This window comes from Coturnix japonica, chromosome 1, assembly GCF_054131305.1.
Source record: "Coturnix japonica strain WE chromosome 1, WE-NBRP24, whole genome shotgun sequence".
Classification (NCBI taxonomy): Eukaryota; Metazoa; Chordata; class Aves; order Galliformes; family Phasianidae; genus Coturnix; species Coturnix japonica.
The window spans coordinates 537,198-551,556 of NC_140663.1; the positions used below are offsets into that span (position 1 = coordinate 537,198).

Sequence of the window (14,359 nt, forward strand, 5' to 3'; positions counted from 1 at the left end):
CCTGCAGTTGGCATGTATTGCTGTATCAGGGATGTGGTTTGCAGTACCACTTTGCTCTGCCACTCATCATAGATGAGTCCTTTTCAGCACTTATCTGAAGTCTTGCTTCCCCATCACCCACCAGGAAGTCTCTGGTCACAGCATATATTTGCAACTATTTCCTCCTGGTAATGTTCCAAAGCAAGAGAGGACCAGTTTGCTCTCTATATTTAGCAACTTATGCTGGTTGTTAAAAAATGAAGCATTCCCTCTTTGTGTGATATACTTGCTGCACAGAGCATTACGGGACAGATGTTTCCAAGCACCAAAGTAGGAACTACTTGGTGTTACGGGGCAGTTCCCCACTGTTAGCATGTCTCTGCTTCTGGTCAATGGCCAGTTTGCAGGAGGAAAAGCTGAAGAGCAACACCATCTCCTGCCATAAGAGCAATTGAATGCAGAGCACGTATTTAGGGAAATAATTTCCTTCTGGGCAACTTTCTCTGCAACCACCTTTTGCAGCATCACGTGCAGTTTCCTCTGAAGCTGATATCCAACCAGCAGGCAGACACTGTGCTGCTCAGGACAGACAAGTGGGCTGATCTGATACGACTGCTGCAGGGAAGCAAAGCCCTTCTTACATCTGTGATAGACTGATACAACAGCTACAGCTACAACAGTTTCAAGTTTTAGTGTGCAAAACTGACTGGAACGAGTAGTGAAAAATCATTAGTTGTTTTCTCTTTAAAAACAACAAAAAATCTGCTTTTGTATGACGCATTCCAGATCGTGACCAGTGAAGTGCAAAGGATGAAGGCTCTGCTGAGAAGGTGCCATTCAGTTCTTTGATAGAAGATGAGAAAGCCCTTCCAGCCATCCCAAACTGCAAAATTAAACACTTTTTTTCCCCCTTTTTTCCCTCTCCCACACCCTCATCCATCTCAATTTTGCATGTAATTCAGGATACCCTGTGGTTAATAAAGACCAGCACACACCTTGAAATAATAGTTTGGATTTAAAAATGGGTTGATTCTCTATTTGAATAGCTCTTCTTCCTGCTGGTGTGCAGACTCTATAAGCTGAGTTTATGATGAATAAAGCCGATTTTGCTCAAATCCCCAAAGAATCTTTTGAGAGGGAACTGGAAGCTCAAGACTCTTTCCTTTACCTCCCTTTGCAAGGGAATTTCACAGTGTTTTGTGCATTGTCTCTTACATTTCCTGGTAGGAGGGTAATCCTTTGTCTCACTGCTACTTAACAGCCATGCAGTGTGCTGCTGGTGTACATGGGGTGTCCCTTTAGTTTAGGAAGTTCTGTACCAAAACCAGGCTGTTAAAAATACACCGGATGCTGACGTTCATGTTTGTGGGTTGTGTACAGGGGGAGAGTCAAAAGACTTGTTATGAGAGTGATATCTTTTTGTTTAACTCCTGCATAAACAGCCATTATTCGCCACACTTGGTATTAGAATGTCCTTCAGCCAGCGCCTCTGTGTTGCCTAGTATCTCCTAATGTGTTATTTTCACATTAAGAAAAGCACTACAGATCTTTATGGTGCTTAAGAAAGGCCTGAGAAACAGCACATACACTTTTGTCTCATTTTTCACTTTAGGAAATGTTATTTCCCAAGTTCAGAGAAGGACAGCTGAGGACTTTTGTGGTCATAAATGCTATCTCCAAAATGAAGTAACTATGGCAGATATTTAAAGGAAAACTTTTATCCAAAATGCACATTAGATGTTGGCACTAAATAGTGCCCACAGGAGTAAATAAAACTGAGGTTTTGGTGGGTTAATTCCCATCTCATTTGCTCATTCCCACTGTCTTGGTTCCCTACAGCCATTTCAGATGTTTCACAGGAATAAACAAACGCCATCCAACTCTAATATATATTTTGACCTCAGTCTCTCACTTCCTGCTTATGTTAAAAAAGGCATGAGCTTCTTCTCCCTTTTGTTATCAACTGTTGTACAAAAGATGGGAAGGACCAAAAACTGAGCACTCACAGCAATGGTTGCTCTCTCAGATTTGCTGTCTGGGTACCATGACACTTGCAGGTATTAAAGCTTTCCATTCTAGACGCTGGGGTGTTCTTGTTGCATCCTAGTGTGCTACCCAGTTATTGGTGGTTTTTTGGAGGTATTCAGTGAGTCCAAACACTCTTCTTGTTGTAATCGGCAATGAAAAAGAGAAATGTTTAAGAGGAAAAAGCTTAGTGTAGCTTAGTGTCTTCCTTGGGATGGCCATGACTGTATGCTGTGTATGGAGCAATGCTTGGAATTAAAATGCTTGGACCGAGTGCTTTAACAGTTCATCTGTAATTACTGTTGAATGTTAGAATATTTATAATAGCTGAAACAACAAGCAGTAGGATAAGTGGTCTTGTGAGCTGAAAGGAAGCCTCTCTGTAATGCTAGCAAGACAACCAGCGTAACTGGATTATGTGAAGAAAGCCAAAATGTTAAATACTGCTTAGAGCAAGTTGAGAAAACATGTTAAACCTCAGGAAACCATTTTTTTTTTTTCTCCTCTTAGGGTGACTCCAACAGGTCGCACATCTCACGGGAATCCCTTTTTTGTGTCCTTCAGTAAGGTTCCTGTTCTGCAAAGTCCAAGGATAACCAGCTGGTGAAGAGTTCTCCATGCACACTGAGATAACATTTCATTTTCACATTCAGGGCCAACTGCTCGTTTGTTGGACTATAATGTTTGCAAAACAAATCTGCTCATTGACCGAGTGACTGATACTACACGATGAAGCGCTTGCACGTTAAATGCAAGGTTAGAAAAGCTTGGATTGCTCCCTGCATTCCAGGAACCTGGAACCTGGTTCCCTCCCTGCTTAAACAAAATGTTTGTGAGAGCTTCTGTGGGTTTCTTCAATGGCAGTTCAGAATGTTATGTAGGTTGGCCTGTCCTCTTGAAATTGTCATGCTTACCTATGGAGAGAATTCCTTTTCTGTGTCATTTTCTTTTGAGGATTGTGGAAGTTTCTCATCCTTGCTTCATAAGAGGGATTAATAAAGAAAGACATGGTTGGTTTAAAGCTTCTGATGTGACTTGCAGGAATGGAAGAAAATGAAATTACTTATGAAATGATGAGATCACAATTTCTTTTAATATTATTGATAGTATTGCCTCCTCTCATGGTCTCAATATTGTGTAATCTCACCCTGTGCTTCTGTTCTTCAGGTTAAACAATGCTCAAGCAAGCATCTTCTTTTGGGGCATATTGCAGCTTTACAAGCACAAGGCCCTGCCTTAATACAGTAATAACAACCAAGCTTTCCATGGTGCCCAGCTCATCTGAATGGCATGACCTGCAGTGGTGTCCTTGAAAGCAACAGTCCTTCTGTCGCCCATTGTTTTGGCTCCTGAGATAATTTATCGAGGAATTTTGGCACCTTCTGAAGACAGGCATCTTGGGAGTACCCGTTAATTACAGCGTGCCCTTGGAAAATGTCCAAGGAGTAGCTCTATTTTCTTCTAAGTGCAGATGCTTTGATTCCTCACACTTTGTTATACCTCCCTTCCCCTAATATTCCTTCACTTCAGCTCTTCTGGTTAAGAAACTGCACTATTTTATGTTGTTGGCTTTTTTTGTTTTTCATTCCTATGTCCCAGTTTTAAAACCTGCTATTCTTGTTGTTTTCTTTTGTGCTTCCCAGTGCCTCATCAGCATGGGAAGGTAACAATTAGCACTTCTGATATGCAGTTTTTCTCCTTGCATGTTGCTGAATGGGAGAGCCATAAAACTGAGACTCACGACATTAATCTCCCATAAATCTGTGCATTATGCTTGGATTAGTTGTATAGATTCTTTAGTTCATTTAGTAAGAGGAGTTCAGGATGGGATTATGCTGACATAAAAATGAGTATCAGAAAGCTCTGAAACTCCTGTGAGTCCGGTGTCATGGATGAAGAGGGTAAAATCACATGAGAGATTTTCTGTCTAATCTTCCATTAAAAGAAACACACTCCAGCCTGCTCCTTTTGGGCATCCCCGTTCAGAGGACAAGAATTCCTCCCCATTTCAGGATGGCGGTGTCTCAGATGCAGAGTTGAACGCAGCTTGACAGCCCCTTGGAGAGGAAGCACAGTCGTCTCGAGCTTATCTCTCCTGCACAGTTGTAAACTCAGCCCAGCTCACTCTCACTAATAATAGAGAAGTGTAATAGCGTGCAGACAGCTAGCTTGGCCAAGGGGAAATCACCTTCCCTGTTGTGTAGCTTAGGCAAAACTGCCTTGAGTAATGGAGAAAAGCAAATCCAACCTTTGTGCCATCAGTCTTCAGTGACTACTTGGGGAAACAATTAACCTAAGAAAGGCAGATGGGACATGAGGAAGCATCTTACAAAGAGCAGATTTGCAGCCCTGTACAAAAGGCAGCATGTTATTCGGAAGCACTACGTGGCACAGCCAGCATCGGGAGAATATAATGAGCTGCCACCACGGGGCTGGGCTCCCCAGCTCACTGCAGCACTGCTGCTCTGTCCCACAACTGAGTTACAAGCAGGTTACTCCTGTTCTAAGAAGGGATTAAGAAAAAAAGCCTTCCTCAATGTATTTAAAAATAAGCTAAGGGCAGAACATGGGGATGGGAGAGAAAAGCCTTCCTGCCAACAGAGTTCCTAAAGCATTTCTTCCTTCTTTAGCATCTCATCTCTGTCTCTCGAGTAACTTTTTTGGCTGTAAGATCTGCTGCAGTTTGGTGCTGAGCAGCGAGGAAAAGGCACTGAAAGGCCTAAGTGTGTTCTTCTATGCCGTTCTTCAGGTAGTTGTTACCATTACTGCTGTTTCATAGAGATCAGAATGAAAAGAATGAAAAATTAATCACTAATTATGAGAAGAAGTGAAATGAAAGGGCAGGGCAAGACCAAAAGCCAGACTGGTTACTGGATGCTGCAAGAGAGGAACCATGCTGTTGTCTACAAGAGTAGCCACTTATCAGTTGGACTGCTGCACATTCAGACCCCATTTTGTTGTGGAATCATCACCAAAAGTGTCACCCAGTCTGTGCTGCTCCTTGATCTTCACACCATGCTGGAGAACTGAAGGTAAAGATCAGGCTGCAGGAATCCTCCATCCAACAGCAGCAGCTCTCCAGAATTACTGCAAACTCTTTGAGCTATCAACATTCTCCCTAGAGTCATGAAAACCAAGTCTGGCTCTTTATGTGCCCTGCAAATCTATTTTATTGCACATCACTGAACAATCACTCTTGCAAAGATTTGTGTTAAAAGTAACGGATGCTTTTTCCTTTTCATCTGGAAAAAGCCTTGTCTGTATTATTCCCCTTCTGATCAAACCGTGAATGTGGAAAAACAGCTCAGTTTCTTCTGCTCAATCATCACGTGCCTCATTCCCTTACGGAAGCATCAACTTTCTTTTGTGGTTCCTGGTTCCTTTTAAAAGCCGGCAGAACTTTTTCTCACTGGCATTCTATTCTGTAAAAAGAGTTTGTTTCCTCTGGGAAATTCTGCATCTTGAGGACTGGTCTGGTGCATTCCAAATGAATGTCCTCCCCCATTGAGAGGGTTGGGTCCCATCTGCAGCCTTCAGATAAAAACTCTTTGAGAGGGGTGGGAAAAAAAAAGGGCACGTGTGAGGCCCAGCCCAAGCTGCTGTCTTGTAAACAGGCGCTTTCAACAGCTCCTGGCTTCATCTGCCTATTCCAAACCAATTAGTGACACACAGCTGAAATATGCAGTTGGATGGGACCTTGTGTCAGCCATCCCTGAGGCACAAGCAACTCTACCTGCAGCATTCCTGAGCAGTTATTTGTCTAACCTGGCTTTAAAAACTCCACTGTGGGAGACTCCAGATAGATGACATCTGTGCAAAAAGCAAGAGGTGTTGTATTTTTTTTTCCCCTCACAACATGCTGCGAGAGTTTGGATGTGGCTTTATACGATTGTATAAATCTGATATATCCATGGAAGAGGTTTCTACTGGGCACAGATGGTAGCCTGATGTCCTGAAATTTAAAAAATAAAGAATAAACATTACATATTTTTATAATTATATATATATACACATACATTTCATTCTATATTTTATATATATACATACATTTTATGCCAGCAAAAATAATACTGATTAAAGTTGACTGAATATTTCACCCAGCAGATCTCCAGTAGAGTGCCTAACACACACCTTGAGGAACATTCCTGAAAATATTTCTAGCTTCAGTCAGAAATCCCTTCTTAAAATCCCCCCTATTAATCAGAATTAGACCTATTTTTAATTTCCTTCCCCTCCATTTTCCTCAGTGTTTCAAATCCACCTCCCTTTATACTTCCCATTGGAAGCATCCATCCTCACCATTCTTTAGACCTCATACTTGATGTCTTCACTGCATTCAAGTGATCCTTTCTTTAAATCCCTCCTGTAAAATGGATTTATACCCGCTTTTATTATTTCCTCACCTCCTTTTTTTCCTCTATACTTCAAATTCACCCCCCTTACACTTCCCATTGGTAGCACCCATCCACAACATCCTTTAGATGCGAGGAAAACACTTCATACTTGACGTCTTCATTGCATTTAAGCGATCCTTTCTTAAAACCCCTCCTATGAAACAGCTTTACCCCTATTTGTTATTTCCTTTGCCTCCTTCCTCAGTTTTTCACCCTCTCCTCTCTCCTTGCACCCATCCTTCAGCTGTGAGGAAAACATGTCATCCTTGAGAGCTCCGTTCTGAAATCCCTCCTTAAACCCCCTCCCCATTAATCAGAATTAACCCTACTTTTATTCTTTCCCTCACACTTCAGGTTACCACACGAAGACCTCAGACGTCCCCCATTCACAAACCCAGCAAGGCAGTTCCCCCCACCCCATCACCCGCTGGGCGCTGTGAGGTGGCTGAAGCGAGGAAAACGACAGCGGGGAGATGATCCAAAATGTTTATTTTTCACATGAAAATTATATATATATGAAGCATTAAGGGGCTGTGAGACGACGGAGAGCTCTGTAGTGACCTCCCCAACATGGCGCCGGGCTCTGAAGTGGAAGCCGCCAATATGGCGCCTCCCGCTCTTCCCTTCCCCATCACCCCTCCCCAACATGGCGCCGCCACCGCCCCCTCCCCAAGATGGCGCCTCCTCTCTCCCCATTACCCCCACCTCGCCCTCCCCATCATGGCACCCCCGGCTCATCCCTCTCCCTCCCCATCATGGCGGCGGCGCCGCGCTATGACGCCATACGTCCTCCTCCCCCCTCCCCCCCCCTTCTCTCCCTCTCCCCCCCGGCCTCCTCCCGCCGCCGCCGCTCTCCGCTCGCCGCTCCCCGCCTCTCCCCTCCGCCATTGCGGCGGCTCCGCCCGGGCCGCGTCGCTTTCCCCCTTCTCCTCTCACTCTCTCCCCGGTCGCCGCCCGCCTGAGGCCTCACGGCGCAGGCCCGCCGCAGCGCAGCCGCTCTGAGGTGAGTGTCCTACCGCGCAATCTCCAGCTCCTCCAGCCCCGGCGCAGCCGCAGCAACGCGGGGGCCCCCGCCGGCCGCCAGCACCCCCGGCCCCGCAGCCCCGAGCTGGGCCGCGACGCACCGGGAGGGGGGTCCGGGGAACGGCGTTGGGATCGGGATGGGCCTCGGGGATCCATTGAAATATGGGGAGAGGGAAGGGAATGGAAGGAGGAAGGGATCGGGCCGGGCCCGCACGCGGGAGGAGCGGCGGGGACAGCGGGGACCCCTCTGCCATTTTGTGCCTAACGCTGCTTCTTCCTATCCCGGCCCGTCTGTAGTTCGGCCTTTACCCCCCACCCGGTTTGTTTCTTTATTTTCACTCCTTTTTATTTTTTATTATTTTTTATTTTTTTTTTTCTTATTTATTTTCCCCACCTTTTCAATTCCCCCCTTATATATTTTTTTTATTATTTATTTTTTTTCCTAATTATATATAATTATATATATAATTATATATTTTTAATCTAATTTTTCCCTTTTCATTTTATCTGTTTTCCCCCTTTTTATCTTATTTTCCTTTTCATTTTATCATATTTTCCTTTTAATTTTTTAATTTGTATTTTTTTTAACATATTTTCACATTCCCCCTTTTTATTTTTCCTTTTCCCCCCCTTTCAATATTTATTATTTGCCCCCCTTTCAATATTTATTATTTGCCCCCCTTTCAATATTTATTATTTGCCCCCCTTTCAATATTTATTATTTGCCCCCCTTTCAATATTTATTATTTGCCCCCCTTTCAATATTTATTATTTGCCCCCCTTTCAATATTTATTATTTGCCCCCCTTTCAATTTTTATTATTTGCCCCCCTTTCAATTTTTATTATTTGCCCCCCTTTCAATTTTTATTATTTGCCCCCCTTTCAATTTTTATTTCCCCCTTTTTTCCCCTCTTCAATTTTCTCCTTATTTTTATTTTTTTTTTTAATTTTTCCCCTTATAATTTTCCTTTTTATTTTTTATTTTCCCTTCATTTTTTTTCTCATTAACATTTTTTTACTTTTATTTTAAATCCCCCTTAATATTTTTTCCCTTCCTCCATTTTTAAGTTTTTCCCCTTTTTTCATTTCCTCTTTATTTTCCCCCTTTTAATTATTTATACATATATATTAGATAGATATATATTTATCTTTCCCCTTCTAATATATGTATGTTTATCCTCTCCTTTTAATTTTCTCCCTGTTTATTTTTTTCCACTCTTATTTTTTTTTTCTTTTATCCCCTTTTTAATGTTTCTTCCTTTTAGGTTTTCCCCCTTTTCCTTCCTGTTAAGGTTTTTTACTTCCCTTTATCATTATTTTTATTTCTTTCCCCTGTTTAATTTTTTCCTTTCTCCCCCCTTTCCCTCCTCCCCCTTTTTTATTTTATTTCTTATTTTTCCCCATTTTTCTTATGCCTTTTTTTCCTTCTTTTCTTACTTTCTCCTCTCCCTCCTTTTTAGTTTGACCCCCTTTTTTACCTCTTCCCTTTATTCCTCCTCCCCCCTCTTATTGGGCTGCATTGTGGCCATGGGGCTCCCACTGCTTCCTGAGCCATTTGGGATTGGGAACCATCACAGAGCACAAAATCCCCACCTTAAACTTGCACAGAAAGAGCTCTTTTGCATCTACCACTAATCCTGATAACATGAAGAAATATTTTCTATGCGTATCTTCAAGATTTGGATGCTCTGTTCCCCCTTCCTAGAGCTATTCCCAGAATTAGAGGCCTTTTGGCATGGTGTGGTTCTGCCTTTGAGTTTCTGGCCTCGCTGGTGGTTTGTGTCATTTTTCATCCAGTTTGATGCGTTTATGCTTTGGTGTTCCCTTGGCCGTTGGGTCACCTGCAGCATTTTGCTCATCCTTAGAGTTGTGGGGTTGCTCATCTCATGCCTTAATAGCGAGGAGATGGACGAGAAATCGTTCTGTTTTCTATTTGTTAATGTCTGTGGTTGAGCATTGGTGGGAAAGAGGAAGTGTCTGGCTACTTTGGGAGGCTCAGAATGACGTTGATTTACATTGGAATTTTGGTCTTTTTCCATCATGGCTGGCAATCACATTGACTTTCATTAGGATTTTGGTCTTGTCCAGGATGGCTGGGGATCATGTTGACTTCCTTTGGGGTTTGTTCTTGTCTATCATGGCAAAGGATCACGCTGACTTTCTTTGGGGTTTTGGTCTCATCCATCATGGATGAGGATCGTATGGACTTTTCTTGGGTTTTTGACCTCATTCATCACAGATTTGGATCACGTTGGCTTTTTGGGGGGGATTTGGTCCTGTCTTCCATGGATTTGGATCACATTGACTTTCTTTGGGGTTTTGGTCCTGTCCATCATGAATGAGGATCACATTGACTTTCTTTGGGCCTTTGGTTTCATCCATCATGGATTTGGATCACATTGACTTTCTTTGGGGTCTCATCTATCACGGGTTTGGATCACGTTGACTTTCTTTGGGGTTTTGGTATCGTTCATTATGGCTAAGTGCTATCATGTAGAGTTACATCATCTAATACATCTTTTTCTCCATGTCTTTACTCCAGTGGAGCTTTATGTCACACTTTTTAGAGCTCTCCTGTTATTTAGGTGCAGCCTTAGTGATGGACTCTCACTGCCATAAATCTAATGGCGTGTGTGGCATTGGGAAAATGCATGGCATAAACCTGGTAGAGGATGATGAGCAAAGGCTACATTGTAACTCCTGCCACACAGTGCTTTTATGCTTGGTAGTAATTAGGCTTTAATTACTGGCCTTAATGAAGGCCTTATGTGCCTGGTCAGCTGCACAGATGTCGGCTTTTAATTCTAGGTATTTTAGGTGTGAGGGCTACCAAAAGTCTTGGAATTTGCTTTTTGTTTTTCCAATACTCACAAACCAGGAGCATCTTTGTTAGATTTATCACAACCTGCTCAGCTTCTGGCAGGCTCAAACCTGGAGGCTTTGAGCTTCGTAACAAAAATGAAGTGTGAATGGCCACAGCATCACAAGTTGGGGGCCCTGGGAGATTCCATTCAGCCTCCCTGGAGGCTTCGGGTTCTTTTTCATATATATATATATATATATATGTATTTGCTGTAGCCTTTTATGATCTGGAAAGCAGCCCAGAAAATAACTTCTAGGAAGGAAGCTGGGTGCAGTGCCTCTGTAGGATGTCCTTGCATCCCCTCTACCATGAAAATGTAATAGATCTTCATGTGTAATGCTGTGTGCTGTCAATAGAACTTAGCTCCTGTTGGTTTTCATTGTAAGTACTGCTTTAAAATTCAACTTTGGACTACTACTGCTGTTCCTGAAGGAAGTCCAGAGGAAGAATGTATCGTTAACTTTATTTTTGTACCAGTGATTATCCAGTAATTGAGTTACTTAATAAATTAATTCTGTAATACACTCCTTGGTCTTCTTAAATAACTCTTGGCACATGGTGGGGATCTCGCCTGCTTTGCTCTGTGAGTTGCAACTGTAGTAGAAAGAATGGTGCTGAGGTGGCACTTGGAGCAGAGGCTTTGTGACTTTCCCATCTCTCCTCTAATGAACTTCATTAGCTGTTTGGTAGATAGCCTCTTGCTAAGGGTGCTTGTCTAAAATAAGAAGCAGCTACAGCCAGCTGAGGATAAAAGTTCTGTCTTTGGGATTTCAGCTGCCATACCAGCAGCCCATCGAGGACCCCTAGGTGATGGGGCTGAGTGGCACTGGGGCATGTCTTACTTGTATTTAAAGGTAATCTGTCCCCTCGTGGTTTAAAACTACTCATCTCTCATCCAGTTTGGTGGTTGCTCATGTACCCACTGTTGAAGGTAGGTCTATTGGTTTCAGCCGTCCCAACCCGATGAAGGTAGGTCTATTGGTTTCTGCCATCCCAACCCAATGAAGGTAGGTCTATTGGTTTCAGCTGTCCCAACCCAATGAAGGTAGATCTATTGGTTTCTGCCATCCCAACCCAATGGAGGTAGGTCTGTTGGTTTCTGCCATCCCAACCCAATGAAGGTAGGTCTATTGGTTTCAGCCATCCCAACCCAATTGACCTCCTCCAGCCCAACCCTTTCTTCTTGGATCCTCCCATCTGGCAGAGGCTGTTTGGGTTTTTGGTTGTGGATGAGTCACCTGTTGAGCTCCAAGGAGTCTGTGCTATTGATGAATAAGACATCGGAGAGCTGGAAGCTGTATCTAGTGGAGGGAAGCAGACATCCATCCTGCTGACATGTTGACATCAATGAAATGCCATAGTTTTCCATCCTGTATGATGTAGATGTTCAGAGACATGTGCAGCACTTTGTGTTGCAGGTATATTCCATCTGATCCCGGGTTCTATAGAATTGAAGAGCCCAGCATTATTTTGTAGTTGTTTTTCACCCTTTTGTCCTGTTTTGTGGGTAATGGGGACATGTTGTTGTGCACGGAGCACATTGCTGTGCTGGGCTTCCTCACCTGCATTATTTTGGTTGGTGTTGATGGTTTCCTGCCTCCTTGAGGGCCTGATAAAAAGGAGATATCTGATGGTTGTAAACTAAAAGAGGGGGGGGATTTAGGTTAGATGTTGGCAGGGTGTTGGAACTGGGTGGTCTTTGAGATCCCCTCCAACCTACTCCATTCCATGATTCTATGACAAGTCATGCAATCAGAAAGAAACCGGTTCCCACCCACTGTTCATTACGTAACCCTCTAATTAAAGTCATCAAACGGAGATGACTCCGCGGCTCGGGAAACTTCCCCCATGTCTGGGTCAAAAATACTTCCTCCGTGCTTTATTTACATTGCGACATCCTCGATGTTGTGTCAATTAATTCTTATCCCCACAAGTTTATTTTTGGCTTCAGCTGTTGAGTCTCCTTCTATTCAGGCTCCCAAAAGGTCTTTTAACTCTTCAGTTTTCCCTATAAAGGAGAGAGGACTTGAGGTAGTGCTGCTCTCTTTCTCCCTAGGAAATCCAAGTTGATGTGAATCACTTCTTATAGTTGCTTAGGGCGGCAAGTTGTTGTTTTCTTTTTCTGGCTCATTATTTCTGCACCATATTTTTGAGTGAATGGTAAAGCATTCAGGGTGGGTCTCTTGCCCAAGAAGCAAATGCTGTGTGTTCTTATGATGGCTGTAATGCTTAAACTCTGATAATGAGAAGCATACGTGGATAGAGGTTGCAGTGAGGAAATATCAAAGACCTCCAAAACACAAAATGCGGCAGCAAATAAAATGTTGAGTTCTGTTTTCCATGCACAAAATAAATGGTGGTTGTGTGTTGCAGCAGCTCCTAAAACCTCCCTCAGCTCCCATGTTTGTTCAGAGTGTGAGCAGCCCCATTTTCTATATAGGCATGCTTGTTATAAACGTGTAATAAATGTTTCATCTTTTAACAGATTTAATTTTGAGTGCTTAGCTTGCATGGAAAACAGCTGCATAATAAGTGACGTGCCTTGAGGAGGAAGGTGGCCAGGTTAATGAGCTTTGTTGGTCCCACAGAGGGGAAAAATGTTCTTAAAGTGCACTTAAATCCAGCTCGCAGGTAGTTAGGTAATTGCGGAGTGGTCTCATCTTGCTGAGCCACAGATAGACATTGGGTTTGGGTGGTGCTGTGTGGACTTTGATGGTCTTCATCGGTCCCTTCCAATTGGGATGTCCTGTGATCTAATAGCTGTCCCCTTCCTCTCCTGGTCAAGGTGGAACCTCCCCTCCAAAACCAAGTGTGATCTCAGAGGTGTAGTTCAGCCTGGGTTTAGGATAGACCATGGCATGGTGGCCTCTGGGGTCCTTCCCAACCCGTTCTATGAGCTCCCTGCAGAACACGTCACCAACAGAACCACCCAGCCTTGTAGCCAGGCCTGCCATCTTAGGTCAGAGCTATGTAATTCAGTGCAGATAATTTAATTAGGGCTGTACCCTGCGCCCTTACCACGTGGTAGATGACTGAGCTAAGGCAACGTGAGGGCAAACAATGCTGTTGGCTGAGTGCTCAGGGCAGCAGCCAAGGCCAACAGGTTGATCTCTTGGTGTTGTTTCCAAATCTGTTGTCTCCAAATGTGCTGTTATGTTGCCTCCAAACCCCAGTGAGCATCTCTGTGCTGTCTGCCAACCACTGCCCTCACACTCGTGTGCTCCTCGCAGTGCTCCCATTATGTTCCCTTGCAGCAGCCCAGTGTAACAGTAATCCTTTGCCTCTATAAAAGAGGATTAAAAATGGGAACATTCGTACCTTAATTCAGCCTGCCAGGGCTGTGCTCTGTCTTTTGGGCAGTAATCCTGTTGGGAGAGGGCTGTCAGCAAACAGCAGATCCTCTCTGGTCATGCTGCTGATAGGGTTAGCAATTCTTCAAATTAATTAAAAAGCTGTAACAACTAGAGAAGAGCAACTTGCTTAGAATGACTTAAAGGCTGCGTGGTTCAGGGTAAAATAATTAGAAATGGGGATTTCCATGCTTCTTGAAATGAATGTGCACAAATGGACATAATGGTACCTTTGAGGATGCTGTTTGTCAGATGCTTTGCTGTCCAGACTCCACTTACATGCTTAATAAACGGGTGTAAAGTGCCATTGGTTTCTTTTCCAGGCTTTCTGTGTTTCCTGCAGCTCTTTTAGGTGATATGCTGATGAGAAAGGCACGATAAAAGACATGGGTTTGGTTTTCTAGGATTTTTATTTCTTTTAGGGTTCTTTGTGCTGCGATTACTGGCATAGGGATTATTTCTCCAGCCTAATTAAAAGGATAATTGCATTAAGCCACAGGAGGACGCTGTGGGATGACAAGAGGTGGATTTCAGTCCCTCCTAGGGCTTGAGTTACTGCGTTTCTGCCAGTGCACAACCACAGCAAATTCTCCAGAACAATGGGATTTTTGCATTTCAGTGTGTTTTCAGTGAGTTAAGGTAATAATAAATATACAAGTCAATCTTGCTGCTGATGGATGGCATCGTTTCCTTATCAAACCTGCATTACTAATTCCATCAAGGC

The 14,359-nt window shown here is 43.5% G+C and overlaps 1 protein-coding gene and 1 long non-coding RNA gene across 4 annotated transcripts in view; one reads left to right on the forward strand and one right to left on the reverse strand.

Moving 5' to 3' along the window:
* Positions 1-5,816: 5,816 nt before the first annotated feature.
* LOC146762219 (uncharacterized) lies at positions 5,817-7,412 on the reverse strand. 2 transcript variants are annotated; one of them, XR_014932661.1, is made up of 3 exons: positions 7,335-7,412; positions 6,304-6,367; positions 5,817-5,956 (listed from the first exon to the last, which is right to left on the reverse strand). It is a non-coding gene; the product is annotated as an uncharacterized LOC146762219 (long non-coding RNA). The 2 variants fall into 2 exon arrangements; XR_014932659.1 differs by lacking the exon at positions 6,304-6,367.
* The window catches only part of NRF1 (nuclear respiratory factor 1), a 45,305-nt gene continuing 38,153 nt past the window's right edge, over positions 7,208-14,359 (forward strand). Inside the window, exon 1 of one of the 2 annotated variants that reach the window (XM_015856007.2) lies at positions 7,208-7,401. The gene's annotated coding sequence lies outside the window, so the exon portion shown is untranslated. The remainder of the gene's footprint in view (positions 7,402-14,359) is intronic. The other variant, XM_032447717.2, reaches the window with a different exon arrangement.